Source organism: Culex quinquefasciatus, chromosome 3 (assembly GCF_015732765.1).
Source record: "Culex quinquefasciatus strain JHB chromosome 3, VPISU_Cqui_1.0_pri_paternal, whole genome shotgun sequence".
NCBI lineage: Eukaryota > Metazoa > Arthropoda > Insecta > Diptera > Culicidae > Culex > Culex quinquefasciatus.
Window position 1 is genome coordinate 26,820,062 of NC_051863.1, and position 20,927 is coordinate 26,840,988.

Consider the following 20,927-nt stretch of genomic DNA (forward strand, 5'->3'; position numbering starts at 1 on the left):
GTTTTAGGCTCATTTGAAAGGTCTTTCGATTATCTAACTAACGATGGGTCGCATGATAGACCCGGACATCATTTTACTGAAATATCTGAGATCCGGCCTCCAAAAGTGTATAAATAACACTTAAGTGCCAATAACTTTTGATAGGATTGTCAGATCCTTGATGTTTAGACTCATTTGAAGGTCTTTCGATTATCTAACTAACGATGGGTCGCATGATGGACCCGGACATCATTTTACTGAAATATCTGAGATCCGGCCTCCAAAAGTGTATAAATAACACTTAAGTGTCAATAACTTTTGATAGGATTGTCAGATCCTTGATGTTTTAGGCTCATTTGAAAGGTCTTTCGATTATCTAACTAACGATGGATCGCATGATGGACCCGGACATCATTTTTACTGAAATATCTGAGATCTGGCCTCCAAAAAGTGTATAAATAACACTTAAGTGCCAATAACTTTTGATAGGATTGTCAGATCCTTGATGTTTTAGGCTCATTTGAAAGGTCTTTCGATTATCTAACTAACGATGGGTCGCATGATAGACCCGGACATCATTTTTACTGAAATATCTGAGATCCGGCCTCCAAAAAGTGTATAAATAACACTTAAGTGCTAATAACTTTTGATAGGATTGTCAGATCCTTGATATTTTAGGCTCATTTGAAAGGTATTTCGATTATCTAACTAACGATGGGTCGCATGATAGACCCGGACATCATTTTACTGAAATATCTGAGATCCGGCCTCCAAAAGTGTATAAATAACACTTAAGTGCCAATAACTTTTGATAGGATTGTCAGATCCTTGATGTTTTAGACTCATTTGAAAGGTCTTTCGATTATCTAACTAACGATGGGTCGCATGATGGACCCGGACATCATTTTTACTGAAATATCTGAGATCCGGCCTCCAAAAGTGTATAAATAACACTTAAGTGTCAATAACTTTTGATAGGATTGTCAGATCCTTGATGTTTTAGGCTCATTTGAAAGGTCTTTCGATTATCTAACTAACGATGGGTCGCATGATGGACCCGGACATCATTGTCATTGAAATATCTGAGATCCGGCCTCCAAAAAGTGTATAAATAACACTTAAGTGCCAATAACTTTTAATAGGGTTGTCAGATCCTTGATGTTTTAGGCTCATTTGAAAGGTCTTTCGATTATCTAACTAACGATGGGTCGCATGATAGACCCGGACATCATTTTTACTGAAATATCTGAGATCCGGCCTCCAAAAAGTGTATAAATAACACTTAAGTGCCAATAACTTTTGATAGGATTGTCAGATCCTTGATGTTTTAGGCTCATTTGAAAGGTCTTTCGATTATCTAACTAACGATGGGTCGCATGATAGACCCGGACATCATTTTTACTGAAATATCTGAGATCTGGCCTCCAAAAAGTGTATAAATAACACTTAAGTGCCAATAACTTTTGATAGGATTGTCAGATCCTTGATGTTTTAGGCTCATTTGAAAGGTCTTTCGATTATCTAACTAACGATGGGTCGCATGATAGACCCGGACATCATTTTACTGAAATATCTGAGATCCGGCCTCCAAAAGTGTATAAATAACACTTAAGTGCTAATAACTTTTGATAGGATTGTCAGATCCTTGATGTTTAGGCTCATTTGAAAGGTCTTTCGATTATCTAACTAACGATGGGTCGCATGATAGACCCGGACATCATTTTACTGAAATATCTGAGATCCGGCCTCCAAAAGTGTATAAATAACACTTAAGTGCCAATAACTTTTAATAGGGTTGTCAGATCCTTGATGTTTTAGGCTCATTTGAAAGGTATTTCGATTATCTAACTAACGATGGGTCGCATGATAGACCCGGACATCATTTTACTGAAATATCTGAGATCCGGCCTCCAAAAGTGTATAAATAACACTTAAGTGCCAATAACTTTTGATAGGATTGTCAGATCCTTGATGTTTTAGACTCATTTGAAAGGTCTTTCGATTATCTAACTAACGATGGGTCGCATGATGGACCCGGACATCATTTTACTGAAATATCTGAGATCCGGCCTCCAAAAGTGTATAAATAACACTTAAGTGTCAATAACTTTTGATAGGATTGTCAGATCCTTGATGTTTTAGGCTCATTTGAAAGGTCTTTCGATTATCTAACTAACGATGGGTCGCATGATGGACCCGGACATCATTGTCATTGAAATATCTGAGATCCGGCCTCCAAAAAGTGTATAAATAACACTTAAGTGCTAATAACTACTTTTGATAGGATTGTCAGATCCTTGATGTTTTAGGCTCATTGGAAAGGTCTTTTTAATACCTTTCTGAAAATGTATAACATGACAGGGTTTCTTACAAAAACCACCCTTTTTACAATCTTCCGGACATACGCCAAAATCGTTTTTTTAGCATAACTTTTGAAGTACTTTACTAAACTTCATAATTTTCAATAGGGACTTATGGGACCCCAAGACGAATCGAATGAGACCAAAACGGTCCAAATCGGTTAAGCCAGTGCTGAGATAATCGAGTGCATATTTTTTGGTGCACAGACCCACATCCCTACACACACACACACACACACACAGACATTTGCTCAGAATTTGATTCTGAGTCGATAGGTATACGTGAAGGTGGGTCTACGAGGTCAAATTAAGAAGTTCATTTTTCGAGTGATTTTATAGCCTTTACTCAGTAAGGTGAGGAAGGCAAAACTCTTTAAGTGAAAAAACCGGATTTTTTTTAGTTTTACAAGTTTTAGACGTTATTGAAACAAAAATAAAAAAAAACGCCAGTTTTGAAGGCATTTTCAGGAGAACAGTTTGGTAAATAAAGGATTTATTTACTTAACCTCAAATTTTCATTAAATTGATTAAAACCTAAAATATTAAATTGTTATTGTTTTAATGATCATTAAAAGAAAGCTGGCCTTAATGATTGATTTAACATATAAATTCAATTTGCTCACCGTTAAGTTGACATTTATAAGAAGCTTAGTGACTATCATAGTCATCTTGTATTTTTAAATAACAATTTTAAACGAAACTATTTTTTAAAGCTCCATTGAAATTTTTAAGACGTACATGGAAATCACGCCAAGGCTGTTGAAGTTTATTTTTACAAATCAATGTATCTAAAAAAAATCTTCGTGATAAGAACGCTTAAGGGGTCCTTTTCAAATATCCGTGACCTAGAAAATATTATACCGCAGAATTTTGGATTTATTTGAATTTTTATTTTTTTATATATTTAAAAGGAGGCACGCGATACTTCTTGCATCTTTACCTAAAACGAAGCTTTATGAATGGGCGTGTGCCTCCATGAAAATATATGAAAAAAACTTAGAATTGGATAAAAAACAAAAATCCACAGGATAAATATTTTCTAGGTCATGAATATTGTTTTATCTTGAAATCCTGTCCTATCCTGAAATCTTGAGATTTGTCCAACGATAATTTGCAACAATATTAAAATAGTTTGCCTAAGGATCAACATTCTCAGACACTTTAAATTTTTTGTACAAAGTTATAAACAAAATGCGCATGTTGAGTGCCAAGTAATAGATTGTTATTATCGTTGAATATTTGTTGGAAGAGTTATCCTGTCAGTGATTTTTTTGTTTTCGATTTCCATAAAAAGTGATTCTTATTTATATTTTTTGATGTACCTCGTAACTTTTTTCCTGAACATTGATTTACCAAGACATTCACTATCGGGGTATAAGATTACTGTGTGTGTACTTTTTTCAGAAAGAACTAGATTAAATTTGGTCAAATTTGAGTTTAAAGGGTACATAAATATTGGAAAAAAGATGCAGTCAAAAATCAATTCAATATTTCTGACTTAAAAACCAATGTTGTTTTTATTTTTTTTGTTATGATGATACTACATACTTGGGTAAGAGCTGATTAACAGGTTATCATTTAGTGATCAAAATAAAAAATATAAGAAGTTTTGTAAATTAATCTGTTTTAAAGCAAATACTAAAAAATAAAAAAAAAACATATTTTTTGTTGAATTTAAGATAACTCCAACTCCGACTCCAACTCCGGGTAATCAGAAAATTTCGGCTCCAACTCCGACTCCAGCTATTAAAATTTAGCCGACTCCGGCTCTGACTCCGACTCCAGCTGTTCGAGTTTTTACGACTCCGACTCCGACTCCAGGCTTCCCAAAAAAACCCGACTCCACCGACTCCGACTCCGACTCCTACTCCGACTCCACAGCCCTGGTATCAACAAAGTTCTAAAAAGCAAAATATAGAGAATTTTCTCAGCTTTTCATTTTTTTCAAACGTAGGCAAACATGTCCTTTAATTTAAAAAAAAATTGAAAACTGTGACTATTTTTTAAAAAGTTACCGAAAAATGGCTTTAACTTGAAAACGTTGCACTTTATGAACATTTAACTAAAGTACTTTTTGATTGAAAATTTGATTTTATATCGAACAATGAAGTTGAACAATTTTTGCGACCAATTTCGACTCTTCGAAAAAATCAGTATTGATTCAAAAATTCATAACTCGGTCAAAGATTTTTTGCACAACCTGGAAATTTCTGAAAAGTTGGCATTTTATGTCCCCTTAAACATAGGGACCATCCATACACCACATGGACACTTTAGGGAGGGGGGGGGGGGGGGTATGGCGAAAGTTGAGTGGGGGAGTTGACATTTCCAAAAAAGTGTGTACGTGGTTGTTTGTGGATGATCCCATATCAAAAAATAAAAAAAAATAAAAAAGTGTTTTTTTGCAAATCTAGTTTTAGTGATAAAATGTTAAATTAAAAATCACCAATTTTTTTTACAGTGTATAATTTTTCTTTCAGTGTAGTCCTTATCCATACCTACAACTTTGCCAAAGACACCAAATCGATCAAAAAATTCCTTCAAAAGATACAGATTTTTGAATTTTCATGTATCATTTTTGTATGGACAACTGCCAAATTTGTATGGAAATTTATATGGACAAATTTATAATGCAAAATGGCTTCTTTGGGCATACCGAAGGCACCGAAAAAAGTTTCAGCCGGATTAAAAACTACAAAAATTAAAATTGAAGAAAAAAGACCGATTTCGTTGAAAATTGCTCAGTAACAGTAAATTTGAAAAGGTCCTAAAACACTTATTTTTGACCATATCAAATGTTGAATTATTTTAAAAATTTTGTTTTTTTTCTTTCGATGGAACGGTACATTTAACAACAGTCAACTCGTCAACGATCAGACGACTAGGGCGAGGGGTCCACACTAGAAGACGAATTGAGTCCAGCAGCCGGTTGGTTTCACCGATCTGGTTTCGATTGGCAATATTTATATTTACATTCACACGGCTCGCCCTAACCATGCCTGCTTTGGCTAATGAAAGGCAATAATATTTATGCAATAAACTTTCTGTTTATTGCTGGAACATGTTAAGTGTGAAATGGGTATCGTGTGATTTGTTCCCTCCTCAATTTTGTCGTCATGCCAGATCCGAAGGGTCCACATCAACGAAAGGCAAAAATAAACAAAAAAATACTTTAAATTTGGCCACAGAGTACTTAACCACGTCGAAAGAGCAAGAGCCGTGGCTAAAAATCAATACACTGCCGTTGTACCTGAATAAAAGTCTAAAAATAACATAACAGTTCCATTTCCGAAACCGAGAGCTGAAAGCTTCCCACCCACAGAAAAGGAGCAGTCAAACTTCAGCCATCAAGCCCCGTAATGGACGGGGGAAGAGGATAATCACGCGACAATATTACGAGCTCTGAGAAAGGCAAAAAAAACCAAACGAAACGGCCACCAGTGTTTTTAAGACACTTTTGGGCAGCAGCACAGAAATTCACCAGTTTCCGGCAAGTGTGTGGCAATCGAGAGTGAATAAATTAAAACTCACTTAAACAGTATGGCCTGGGGAGGGGTTGGAATAGTGGGTAGGAAGAGGGGGGGAAGGTCTTTTTCCGTTTTGCGATGCGAAGAAAAGTCGATTCCACGTGGTTTTGTGGCTTTTGTCGTTTGCTATTTTTTGTCAGGATGTGCCGTTTTTATAATTATCGGTTTCATGTGTTTTGCGTTTCCGGAGGATGTTTTTTTCTGACGGTTTGAAAACTTACTAAATTGTCCCCGTATGTTTAGATGGTAATGGATTTCGAAGTTCAATTTTTATCGCGTATGATTAAGCTAACTTATTGTTTATTTTAAATTTACAATTAAATAAAAAATAATACATTTTTAAAAAGTGGTTATATAATCTATGGAATACTTTGTAGAAATTACGTTGTTGTTGATATTAATCCAATTACTGAAATAATGAGCACATTCATCGATTCCAAAAATGATTTAAAAATGTGTACTTGATACGAAAATAATAAACGCTTTCCAAAATCAAATTAAAATGAAATTATATGTGGGTAATTCTCTACCAACTCACACGAAATCGGGAAAAGTTGCCCTGACCCCTCTTCGATTTGCGTGAAACTTTGTCCTATGGGGTAACTTTTGTCCCTGATCACGAATCCGAGGTCCGTTTTTGATATCTCGTGACGGAGGGGCGGTACGACCCCTTCCATTTTTGAACATGCGAAAAAAGAGGTGTTTTTAAACAATTTGCAGCCTGAAACGGTGATGAGATAGAAATTTGGTGTCAAAGGGACTTTTATGTAAAATTAGACGCCCAATTTGATGGCGTACTCAGAATTCCGAATAAACGTATTTTTCATCGAAAAAAAAAAACACTACAAAAGATTAAAAAATTCTCCCATTTTCCGTTAGCTGCACAGAAAAAAATCAATTCTCGCAACCGTGAAGTCAGTTCACGATTATGAGAACCACGAAGGAATATATTCACGTTTATGGTGCAAATGCACCATACTCATGAATAAATTCCTTCGTGGATCTCACATTCGTGAAATTAATTCACGATTACGGGAATTGATTTTTTTTTGTGTGACTGTAAAAATTTTTGGAACATGTCATTTTATGGCAAATTTAATGTTTTTTTCAAATCTACATTGACCCGGAAACGGAATCGACGTAACACCTTATAATGTGGCCCTCTTAAACCTTGCGGTTTCGTCAACGGATCCACAGGCGTGTATCGTTCTTTTTGCGACAAGACTTCGCCTCCCGGGTTTCCTAAGTGTGAAGGTATGGGCACGGGGAGAGGGCACCGAATACCTATATTTACACTTAGATTTTTTTGCGTCCGCCCCGGGATTCGAACCGGCGACCTCTGGATTGTGAGTCCAGTGCGCGGTCCGATTGATCCACACATCGACCCAGAACATTGACCCAGAAGGGTCATTTTTTTCATTTTGAACAAAATTATTCATTTTAAATTTCGTGTTTTTTCTAACTTTGCAGGATTATTTTTTAGAGTGTAACAATGTTCTACAAAAGTGTAGAGCAGACAATTAAAAAAAAATTGATATATAGACATAAGGGGTTTGCTTATAAACATCACGAGTTATCGCGATTTTAAGAAAAAAAAGTTTTGAAAAAGTTACTTTTTGCGTTTCTCTTTGTTTCGTCGTCCGTGTCTGTCGCGGGTGACCATGAACGGCCATGATCGATGACGACCAACTTTTTCAAAACTTTTTTTTTCGTAAAATCACGATAACTCGTGATGTTTATAAGCAAACCCCTTATGTCTATACATCAAAATTTTTGATATTATCTGCTCTACAACTTTGTAGAACATTGTTACACTCTAAAAAATAACCCTGTAAAGTTAGAAAAAACACGAAATTCTAAAATGAAAAATTTTGTTCTAGATGAAAAAATTACCCTTCTGGATCAATGTAGATTCGAAAAGTACATTAAATTTCCCATAAAATGACATGTTCCAAAAATTTTTCAGTCGAGTAACGGAAAATGGGAGAATTTTTAAAACTTTTTTAGTGTTTTTTTTGATGAAAAATACGTTTTTTTCGGAATTCTGAGTACGCCATTAAATCGGGCGTCTAATTTTACATAAAAGTCCCTTTGACACCAAATTTCTATCTCATCACCGTTTCAGACTGCAAATTATTGAAAAATATCTTTTTTTCGCATGTTCAAAAATTGAAGGGGTCGTACCGCCCCTCCGTCACGAGATATCAAAAAACGGACCTCGGATTCGTGATCAGGGACAAAAGTTACCCCTTAGGACAAAGTTTCACGCAAATCGAAGAGGGGTCAGGGCAACTTTTCCCGATTTCGTGTGAGTTGGTAGAGAATTACCCATAAAAGAATTAAAGATTATTTGCTCAGCTATTTTTTCCAAGTTTAACAAGGGTAACTATTAACACTGGAACGCCCAACGCATGTCCAACTTACACGGACGCCCAAGCCTCCCAAAAAAGGTGGAATGGTAACTTCAACTCGCTGGTTCTCGGACCTAACTCAACCAATCAAGATGATTCTAGATGAACTTTGCAGAACTTAATTTGAACAAATCTGTAATTTCTGCGAACGAAAACATCGTTCCACCTTTTTTTAATAAAACTGCCTCCACGGATTTCTGGCGATTTTTTAAAACTTCAGACTACATTTAAAAAATATATATACCTCGGCCGAAAAAGAAGCGTTGATAATTTATTATTAAATTTGGTCGACGAAAACATGTATAAAAAAACTAAACTAAGAAGAGTAAGTTGGTAAACATTGAGTTTTTGTGATTAAAAACAGAATTCAAAAGATCAGTTTTTTCTTGTACTCTGAAAAGCATTAAACATAACCCACAACATTGTCTAAGACACCAAATCGATCAGAAAATCCCTTTCCTAGTTACGGGTTTTCGAAAACCGCTTTTGTGAAAAAAAAAACATCCCAGACTTAAAGGGTCAACAAAAACCACGCTTTACAATCTCACTTGATGTCCCGAGAGCCTTAAAACAACTTGATCGACTGGATGCTGGCTTTAGTACCTACCAGCCTACTAAGCCAAGTGTTTGCGGCTTAAGCGTGCGGCCCGGGCGAGCAAACATGAGCCGGGATGGACTTGTCGCCACTCCGGTTTGATAAATTGTGATTTATAGTGGTCACAACTTTTGCGCCCCTTTTGCAGCCACATTCCTCGAATGCTGATAAATGTTTGTTGTAATGCTGACTGATGCATGTTTGTCCCACGTGCCATTAGTTTCGAAACTCTCTATTAAATTAAGAAATTTGATCCAAATAGTTCAAAATTCACAAATTTGCACATGGGACAACTATGCATTTACGACCAGTGATGACCGGTGGCTAAAGGGTTCAACGCGGTGAAGGATGAAAAAATCGTGTTGCAATTCAATCTGGCGCTTTGCATAAATTGTCCCGGCCTTGTCTCCAGGAGTCTGTAACCGATCGATCGCCCGGATTAGGATTTATTGGCTGTGAGATTTTTTTTTAACACACTCTCGTGTTCGGTTTAGTTGCTGATACCGGCGACGGATTTGCATAAATAACTGTGCCAACTTGCAGTAAAAATAAATCGCAAATCAGTGACTTTTACAACTTCGGAGCTGAACAAGTTTTTTTATTAATAACATTGAACCAACACTGGGGAATTATTGATGGACCCCTTGTCGCTCAAAGTTGGCCACATTTGTCGCAGCAAGCTTTTATTAATAGATTGCAACCGTGACCAGTGGTAAGAATGCAGATTAGAGTTGGATCGTGCAAATAACACGAGCAGTTAATGGAAAAATCAATGGAGAAATCTGCGCCTCACTGTGAGTAATACTAGGGTGGTTGAGGCGCACAGTGGGTGCTAAATTGGACAAATTTTGTTTTAACGATTTTTTTTCTAATTTTAATTTGATGGTATGGAAGTATGAAAGCCATTTCAAGCAAAACATTGTAAAACGGCCATTGTCATTTTTCAAAACATTGAGAAAAACGAGAATGAAATTTGCAACTAGTAATTCAATTCCTATTTTAAGAAAAATGAGCAATTTACTATGATTATTCACTCAAATAGCGTAAAACTAGTGTGCTTAAGCTTCGCTAAATTCAAATTCACGGGAAAAGTTTTTTTCTCCAAGAAAATCAATGAAAAAAATAATTAGGCCTCGTGCGAAAGTTTTACCAGTGCGGGATCGAGCTGGGCCCTTTGTGTGATAGCACCTTTGTAAACAGTGACAGTTTCGTTTTCCAGTTGGACCCTAGGCCAAACACGATGACGGTTTGTTTATGTTGTTCTTTTGTTTTGGCCTGGCAGGCCAAACCAAAACAGAGTCTGCTTTCGTGTTGGGGCCTTTTCAATCAAACTTTTGTTTTAATTTTGAAAGGGGTTTTTTATTTTATTTTCGCGGCCAATTCGATAGAATTTTGAGTAAATGAGGGCAAATCGTGATATTGTGATGTGAAAAATAGAATTTTACAGTGGAAAAAGTTGTTTATTCTGCAATAAGGTTGGGAAGTTGCCGTGGCTGCCGTGTTATGTTACTTCTGCATTTGTCAAGGTCAGTAACTTTTTAAGGTTTTTAAAATGATAATACTTAGATAAGTTTCTATTTTACAGACAAATTCCCTTAGTGTTCATAATCCAGATGATCGCTTCGGCTGGTGCTTCCAGCATTCTCTGGATTTTCATATACTTATCGTGGACGAACTTGTGTGAATCAAGCTGCTGAAATTGTCGCTGGAACCAGGCCACAATATCGCTAGGCCGTTCGAAAAAAGCGGAGCAAACATTGTTGGGTTTCGTTTATTTCAATTGTGACGAATATTACTATTATCACGTCTTATGTTGTATGAAGTGTCTCTTCCGCGAATGGCCATTACTCCAAGCCGCTCCCTTTCCTGGAGCGGACACTCCCGACACAGGTACCAATGAGCTCGTTCCTACAGCAGACTTCTCACCGCCGCCGAACGCTCTCCGCCACTTTATCGCTGCAAGTCGCATCACGTCAGAGCTGATTCGTACCGTGTAAATTAACGAGATTTGTAAAAATGACCGGGATTTTCTTTTATTTGAAGCAGAAATCGATATAAAAAACATAATTTGAAGCAAAGGGCCAAATTGATTTCAATTTTGTTTATAAACAACATCTTGTTTGTCCCTTGAGCTAACAAGATTTCAAAACAAAACATCTCCAGTTTTCACATTGGTCCTTTATAGTAAAGGGGCTATGTGGATGTTGAAAACAAACCCAATCTTAATTACTTTGGCCCTTAGTAAGATTAGGATTTATTAATGAAAAAATCAACTTTTTGAACTTTTCTCGATATATAGCGATAGTTGAAGACTTAGTGCATCATTTGCATGAAAAATCTCGTTTGTTTTGATTTTCGACTTAGGTCCTTTTACATTGTTTTGCTTGATTTGTTTTGTGACATTATCACCAAAATTAAATCAAATTTTGACCACTGTTTTTCGCAACGACTTGCAGCACTTTAAAACTCACTCACACCGGTTCTGGGCGGTGTTTGGCCGCGGTGTGGTTGGGATAATATTTATGTACAGCCGGTGGACAAATGACATAAATTATGACCACCGGCTTTTTGCCACCTTGTCGCGCACTCCTCGGAGCGGAATCCGTGGGAGACCCACGATCTCGGAGGGGCCAATCTTGTTATTAGCACTCGATAATTGTCGACACCGCCACCCCGTGTAAGGTTGCTTTTTTATGGGCCATCAAGTGCAGTGGCGGGCTTGGCGTGTGGAGCATAAAACCATACAATTATGCAATTAATATGCATAAACTAATTTGGGAAGGGTCTTGGAAGTGACAATGTTTTGCTTTACGCAATCGATATTTTTTTTATGATTTTATAACTTTATTTTGAGCCTAAAAGAGACACTGCCTCTTTTTACCTTAAAAAATGACAAATGATCGATAAGATTAATCAAACTGACGGTATGTTATTGTATTTGAGTTAGTCCACATTTTCAAATTACATTCAGCTTTGTTTACTGAATAGAATGCATTTTTCTGACGTCCGTTGAAATTAGATTACCAAATTTGAAAGTTCAAAATGCAAAATGTAATATCATTTGGTAAATATTTAATTAGATTGTCACTTGCACATCAGCAGTCCAGTTGTCTGCTCACCAGCTTGCTGGCACTCAAAGTAGAGTCATTATTCGTGCCTTCAAGAACAAAGATGCGATAAAAGGCAGAGCAGAGTCACTTTGAGAGCACTTTTGAATAATTTAATATACACTCAACCCCCGCTGGTTAGTCACTCGTTCGTTTGATACTTCTTAGTTGGGGTACAAAGTCAAACTAAAAAGTGACGAACTGTCACTTTTTACACGGCGCTCACGCACCCTATCAAAACAAACGTTTGGTAATGTGTGTGAACTCCATGTAAAAAGGGTCTCACACTAAAAAGTGATCCCGTTCGTTTGAGAACAGAATCCATCGGGGTTTGACTTATTTGATTTTATCTTTTTGAAGAGGTCCTGTAAGTGCCAGCGCCTTTGCTAACCTTGCATGAAATTTAGGTTTGGTGAATTTTAACATAAATTATATTGCTTGCTATACGACAAAGCTACAAAGAAAACACGCTAAAATATCTTGTCCCTTTGTCACCAAATTTCCAAATCAAGCACTGTCTGGCAGATTGAGCACTGATTGTAGCTGGTCGGTCGTCACGTCGCTCTGCGAAATATTCGTAAACTATCGTGTTTTTTGACATCAGTAGTGTTAGAAAAGTGATGAAATAGAAGATTTGTGACGCGCTGTACTAAATTTGTGTGTTTTTAAATAGTTTTGCGTAAATCTTGTGGTCATTTCGGGATTTTTTTTTTGTTGTAACATTCGTGATTTGTTTTGATTCCTGTGCGCGGAGCTTTTTCGTCGTTCCTCTGAGCTGACGATTTGACAGTCGACGAAAGAGTCGATGAAAGATTGAAAGCTCTTGCTCTCGCTTCCCCTGTGGGAGCTTTTGTGCAGTGGTGCAGATCTTGTTGATGTTGAATAATCTGCAAGAATTTGTTAAATTGTGAAAAATGCGAATAAAATCAGATGAATGTGCGACATGCTCCATTCTCGCGTTTTCAGTGCTTTTTGCGCGTTTTTGAGTGTGCATTTCGAAAAAATAATAAGAAAAGGAAAAAATGCAGTTCTGGATTGCGGCCTAGTTTTAGTTTTTAAAGCGCAATTTGAATTCTTGCGGTCGGCGGTGATTTTTTCTTGGAAGAAAGGAGTGAGGCGATTAGTACAACATGCATGCAAGTTCTGTGTGTGTTTTGCTGTGGAGCAGAAAGAGAAGCAGAAATGTGTTTGCGTGACCGACGAGATGCAGTAGTGTTGGTCTGACGATGACTCGACCGCTTCGACAGATTTGGCCGTGAGAACGCGATGTAAAAGTGTGCTTTCAGTGTTTAAGAGTGAGAGAGCGACTGTAGCGGCGTCGGCACTGTTTTCAGTTTGGGTTGTGTGAGAAACGGGCTACTTGTGTGCTGATGGTTACCCCAAAATACTACAAAGCAACCGGGTGAGCGAATTCCAACTGGAATATTCTTGTATGTGTGTGAAGTGTGAATGGAATTGGACAGGGATGTTCTTTTGTTACTTTCAATTTATTTCTAGAATTGGCTTTTCAATAAGAAAAGATATGAAAAGCAAATGATAAAAAAGGAGTTCAAACTATTTTTTTTTTTTTGCTTTTTTACTCATGTCGCTTTATTTGTAACCTAACACTTGGCAAAAATTTAAGACTCTTGAACATTAATTACAATTAGTTAGTTTTTTGTGTGAATGGTTGTGTGAGTCAATGAATGATTGTGTATAATCTTAACTAATAACTTTGTTACAGGATAAGATAACTGTGATTTTCGAAAAATACGCGTACAAGGTCGTCCGTCTGTCTAGGTTTTGTTATTTACCTATTTCCAGTTAGTCAGGTTCAATCTTTCCACAGCCGGCTGTCTAAGAATGAACGTTTTAGATAATTTAAACTTTATTCACTAAATACAAATAATACCGGCGGTTCACGTTGAAAAACTCATTTCTAAAGAATCGTTTATCGAAAGACACGCTGATGTTTAGGATAGATGAGTAGCGCGCGTTTTTGATTTTTATTTTTATTCGTTTGTGAGTTGCGGGACCGCGCGGTTACTCTGCAACATTTTTTTTTTCTCGGAGCCTTTCTTGATACACATCGCAGCCGAGTTTCTTTGTTCTATGATTCGCGATTGTTTCATGGGAAGATTCGTTCTTAATTGCGTTAGCAAAATATAAATTATATTCGACCTTTCGTTTCCCGCGAAAATACCTTTTAGCATTATAGCTCTTAAAGCACGGTGACAAATTTGTTTCAACACTATTGTTCATGTCCTTCAGATAACATCATAACTCATCATTAATTAATTTGTCGCTCATCTTATAATAATTTAAAAGTATAATTAGTCTCAGGTCAACTCTACGTAAATATGTTACGCTGAGTATAATATTTCACTTTTTAATTACACATAATTTTGATTCTCTCTTTCCACAGCCGTCTGTCTAAGATTGAATCATTTATGCTAAACTCAACAGCAAATAAACGGGAATAGTCTCATCCGCAGCATCCGATTGTTTGCCTTGAGAATAATAACCACCCTATTAACAGTCTGGACCCGAAGCCTGATTTTTCTGTTACATTCTTATTGGAATTCCATATAAACTGTAACGGGGATTGCAGGCTCCGGGTCCTGACTATTAAACAAAATTTATTGATTATTGGGTCACATCATCATCTTCTATGATGAATCCTGGCCATTACCCTTTCCCACTAACACAATCCCAAGTAGAAGTAGTTTTCCGGCACACGCGGGGGTGTGGATATCGTATAGAACCCACCCTTGGTAGCAGCCTGTGCTAACTAACATTCCCGTCCCAATTCCCCCGAGATCTACAAACTGACATGGCGGGCGCCGTTGGTGGCCAATGACTGTTACCTATTTGTTCCAGATCTAGTTTTGATGATCTTGATGTTTTATTTTTTCAGCGCATTCCTACATGCTGTTGATAAGGGAAACACCATTAGATCGTTGAAGCGTATGATCGTTGAATTGATAGGAAATTACGGTCCTGTTCAGCAACGGAGAAGGACAACCATGGGTGGTCTCTCATGCTCATGCTCATGCTCATGCTCAAATTTCCAAATCAAGCACTGTCTCTTTGTCATCAAATTTCCAAATCTAAAATAAAATTTTCATAATTTGCAATATGGGTGTTAAACAAAGCAAAATTATGTGTGCTTTTTCACTTTTATTAGAGCTTTTTTTGTATTTTTTTTTACGAAATACAGTATTCTTTGAAAATATCCAAGTTTTCATAATTTGCAATATGGGAACGAAGCGAAATTTTTGTATACTTTTTCACTTTTATTAAAGTTTTTTTTTTATAAATTTTTTTACCATGCGGAAATAATAAAAATTTACATAATTTGCAATATGAGTATCAAAGAATGCGAAATTTTGTATGCTTTTTCACTTTTAGTGGAGTTTTTCTTGTGTAAAATATTTAGCAAATTTTTCTCAAAATACCGTATTTTTAGAAACACTTTGAAACCTACTACATTATCCAAAAATATATTCTTGGAGAAAGTATTTAAAATTCAACATGATATTTTTATTGTTAAAAACCTTAAAATGTGCAAAAATGTAAACCTCTTTATTTAAAAAAATTACAATAGGATTGAAAACAGTTTAAAATTAAGGGCATAATTACAAAAAATCATTTTCAAAATTTTAACCCACGAGTGGCAATCAGGGAAGGTATTTGCCGATGGGCCTCCAAAAAGCTTTTTAAATTTATTTTCTTCCAGTTAAGGAATTTACTATAATCATGTATGGAGCACTTGTAGATATTTTACTAATTAACAACTTTGTAGAACATTGTTTTGTTCTAAACTGAATGCTGTTGACATTAGAGCGTAAACAAAAATCCCCTCACCATCGCGAGTGAGGGACGCTGATGGTGGCATTTTTAGACATTGTTTACGCTCTAGTGTCAACAGCATTCACTTTGGAACAAAACAATGTTCTACAAAATTGTCCGTTTGTTCAAAATCTACAATTGCTTCATACATCATTATAGTGAATTCTGTAACTGGAAGGTAATAAATCAAACGAGGGCTTCGCGATGGTTTTTTGCCATTTGCCTTCCCTGGTGGCAATACCTTCAAAATTAGATTATATTATATTAGATTAGATTAGATTAGATTAGATTAGATTAGATTAGATTAGATTGGATTAGATTAGATTAGATTAGATTAGATTAGATTAGATTAGATTAGATTAGATTAGATTAGATTAGATTAGATTAGATTAGATTAGATTAGATTAGATTAGATTAGATTAGATTAGATTAGATTAGATTAGATTAGATTAGATTAGATTAGATTAGATTAGATTAGATTAGATTAGATTAGATTAGATTAGATTAGATTAGATTAGATTAGATTAGATTAGATTAGATTAGATTAGATTAGATTAGATTAGATTAGATTAGATTAGATTAGATTAGATTAGATTAGATTAGATTAGATTAGATTAGATTAGATTAGATTAGATTAGATTAGATTAGATTAGATTAGATTAGATTAGATTAGATTAGATTAGATTAGATTAGATTAGATTAGATTAGATTAGATTAGATTAGATTAGATTAGATTAGATTAGATTAGATTAGATTAGATTAGATTAGATTAGATTAGATTAGATTAGATTAGATTAGATTAGATTAGATTAGATTAGATTAGATTAGATTAGATTAGATTAGATTAGATTAGATTAGATCAGATTAGATTAGATTAGATTAGATTAGATTAGATTAGATTAGATTAGATTGGATTAGATCAGATTAGATTAGAGTGGCAAAAACTTCAAAATTGTGTACTCGTCTAAAGAAAATTGCGTTTGATAAAAAACTAGACATTATTCTTTTTGGAAATGCCAGTCTTCATTTACAAAATTTCCAAAATATTGTTTTCATAGGGATCACAAAATTTCACGAATGGTTCATTTCATGGCATTAAAAATTGGACCATTAGTTTCTGAAATATCACCATTTGAAAATTGAGTGCTGTCTGGATGATACTTGGAAAACTCAAATTTGCTGTTTTTTCCATATTTGAGTGACTGTATTTCAGGAACGAGTAGAAAAATCTTCCAATTTTCTCATACGAATTGATATTACGATTTTCTCTGCATTTTGAAAAAGGAGATTTTAACTCGATTACGCTGCAAAATGCTTTTCGATTTCAAATCGATTAATTTACATTAAAAACTGATGTGAATAAGTTTAAAAAATTATAATACTTTTTGGGCCCTCTAAAACATATCATAATACAGTCCAGACTCGATTATCCAAAGCCTCGATAATCCGAAGTTTCGATCATGCGAAGTTTGATTATCCGAAGGTTTGTATGAGACTTCGGATAATCGAATCATGACTAAAACATTTGTTTTTCGTGTTATTTCATTTTCTTACTTTTTACATCAAATTCCAATTCTGTGAACCCATTTTAGTTAAATTTGAATAGTTGCATGGCTTATCAATTTATTTTGCATTGCAGTTTTTTAAGTGTTTCAACCAAATTAACCAAATTTTGAATTTATTAAGATTATTTTGAATATGTCCTAAAGATTGTTCCTCAAAAACACATTAAGTAAATTTATGCAAATCACAACAAATCGAAAACAAAACGGTCAATAATCGGAGCAACCCGCGTAACTGCCTAACCCATGTTCTTTCCCTGCCCCCTCCCCATCCCACTACAACAGCTCCACCTTTGCTGACATCACTGTCATAAATTTCATCAACCTTCTGTTCTTCTGTCCCGTCCCGGAGGGCAAATTCCTCCAGTCAGTTTTCGCCGTAAACCCAGACATTCCGACGACACACTTGGCCATAAAGTTGATATATTCGACGCTCCATAGAGCTTCTTCCCGATTTGCTCGAGTTTTTTTTTCCTTCTGTTTTCATTCTTGCCGTACTCCAGCTCAATCACCGATGGCCATGACTTTCTTTCTTTCTCTTTCGCTTTGCCTCGTGATCTTGCCCAAGCGTTCCGTCGTTGAGGTTGAGCTCAGAGGTGTTGTTTTTGAGGTTATGTTCTTTAACTGGGGCTGCTGATTTCGATCGACCTGCTGCTGTGCGGCCTGTCCCAGATGAGCCGGTTTCGTGCCGCTTTATTTGGTCCGGGTCGAAACGATTTGTCATTCAACATTTCGGGTGGAATTCTTTCCGCAGCCCAGGGATCTTTTCATTTTGGGGAGGTTCTTGTTTTTTTTTAGTCGCGTTCCAGATTCCATCACATGGCCTGCCAAAGTAGGCTGCGGTGTTGGATCACATGAGCTTGACGTGGTTTGGGCATAAATGGACCCCCTTTTGGCCGTTGTTGTTTGCTTTGGAGTTCTGAAGTGTGTTTCGGTTTCGGTGGGACACGTGGAAGGCAGTTTGGAGAACTGGGTGACCTTGAACCTTATTGGGAGTGTTGTGAATCTGTTGGACAGTTTGACGGGCGTCATGTATTTGTTTTGACACTTTCTTTTTAAAATTTCATAAATAATAACTTTAATTGAAAAGATGGTTAGTTGAATGACACTGAAAATAAAAAAATAATTTTTCACCAACTAAACTTTAAGATGTTGTATCTCAGAAACCAGCCAAACAAAGTCAAAACAAGAATATTGCACGATTTTTTTTTTCAAATTTTGTTCCTCGTTAAGTATTTTTAAATTGCAAAAAACTAAACATTTAAAAAAAAAAATATCTTTATATGGTTTGAAAACATGAAAACGAGGCACGTCATCAAAAAATGTGTTAAGCTTTAAAGTAATTTTCAAATGCGAATTTGTTTTTACACGTAATTTTTTTTTTTAATTCGATTGTCAATCTTTAGATATCTTCGATTTTTTTAGTTCAATACGCTGTTTTTTGTTGTTTTTACTCCGGTACCCTATTTTGCACCAGAGTAATTCTCTACAAAATCGGCTGGATTCGACCATTTTTATTTTTTGTATTTTTTATTTGGCTTAAACTTTGAGGGGGCTATTTTGTGTCATTGGTTTACCCATACAAGTCTCCATGCAATTTTGGCAGCTGTTCATACAAAAATGGTATGTAAATATTCAAAAATCTGTAACTTTTGGATGAATTTTCTGATCATTTTGGTGTCTTGGATAAAGTTGTAGATATTGTTCAGGAATACATATCCAGAAAAAATATGTACACGGAAAAAAATCGCTGATTTTTTATTTACTTTTTTCCACAAAAACTGAATTTTACAAAATACGTATTTTTTTTACTATCGAAATTTTTTGATATGTTTTAAGCTGGGTGCTGAATTGTGGCTCGCAAAACGGCCTCAATTCGTCACCCGTGAAAAAGAAAAATCTCTTCTAACCGATCGAAACGCGACAATTTTCAAAAAAAAAAAAAGTCAAAAACTAGACAAAATAAAACACATATTACTGATTTGCCATTAACAAAAAAGTCATGCTTGTGCTTGAACAGCCTCTTACTTTGTAGATGTAAACAAAGTGGGATCATTCGAAAATAACGTTACGAAAAAAAAAATCAAAAAAATCAAATTATTCGCTCTACAGCATTGCCTTGGCGTTTGCGAGATTCCTACTCGCAACTAGGTGTCCGAAGGCTTGATTGTTGAGGCAATTGCAAACCTCTTTTTACACCTTAGCTTCCATCCACCCCGGGATTCGAACTGATGACCTTTGGATTGTTACCACCGATTGACACCACCGAGGCAGGACCCAGGGAGACGACTCCTGCACCTGGACTGAGCTAACGACCTAACGTTTTTAGGTTAGTTCGGGGCCAACATTTACTTCCCGTACGATGGAAGGCGTGATCAGACAAATCTCGCCTCGAAAAATGCCAACGGGACCTTCTGGGATCAAACCAAGGCCGACTGGGTGAGAGGCAACCACGGCTAATAACGTTACGCATTTTCTCTATTGATCACCTAGGTTTTAAGGGACCAAAACCCTCAACTTTTGAGCCATAGAGAAGACTGGTCGAAAATTCTGCCGCCGAGTTATGATTTTTGAAAAAGAGTGTTTTTTATACAACATTTTCTTGACTTATTTTTTTAGGTAAAATTGAACTTGTAATCGAAAATAACTTTACAGATTTTTTGGAATAGGGCTCCATTTTGAAGATATTACCTCCAAAAGTTTGACTTCAGCGCAATATTTGCAATTTATCGATTCGTGAAATTTTTCGAGCTTATCGAAAGCAATATTTTCATTTTTTTCAATCAAGAATGTTTGGCCCTTTTGACGTTTCGAGAAAAACGCGTTTTATTGTTGACCTTGAACAAACAAAAACAAGAGCATAAATACAATACAAACAATAACAAACACGTTTTGTTTGGCTGACCATTCTGTGCATTGTCCCGAAGTTGACATTTGGTGGCCGACTTATAAAATTTTCAGGATGTGTCAAGATAGCCCAACCAGATTGAAGCTTCTTTCATATGAAAAGTGACAACAATGCAAGTAGTTTTTTTTTGGTTTTTATTGAATATCTCTGGATTGAAATCAAATTTTGGGGATCTGTGAGGGTCACAAGCATTGTGAGCTGCACAAAATGGTGTTCTTAACTCAATTTGACCCAAAATGCACGTGCAACAAGATAGAATGACAGCGGCGATTTGTTGACATTACAAATAATCATTAAATAAATAGATTTGTTTTTCAATTGGAAACATCAGAAGAGTGGTATTGTCTGTACCTTTAGTAGTAATTTTTAAATTTAATTTAAAGTATTCTTAACAAATTGTTTTTGTATTTCTTGACAATTGCTAAGAAAAATTGAAATCAACTCAACTCTCTACATCCCATGCAGTGTAATTTCGTGTACTCTTCTACCTTTTTTATTCTACAGTATAGTATAATTTCTTGTGTTCAAAAGCCACCAAGGGTCTCCACGCCTGAATTTAATCCGTCAACATATCCCCGAGTCACTTTACCCCCAGATCTCTCCGATCCATCGCCCTTGTCGTCGCCGCCGACGACATGTTGACGTCA

The 20,927-nt window shown here is 35.9% G+C and overlaps 1 protein-coding gene across 4 annotated transcripts in view; it reads left to right on the forward strand.

Moving 5' to 3' along the window:
• Window positions 1–20,927, forward strand: part of LOC6051495 (extracellular sulfatase SULF-1 homolog) — a 107,125-nt gene that overhangs the window by 63,783 nt on the left and 22,415 nt on the right. The window lies entirely within an intron of this gene.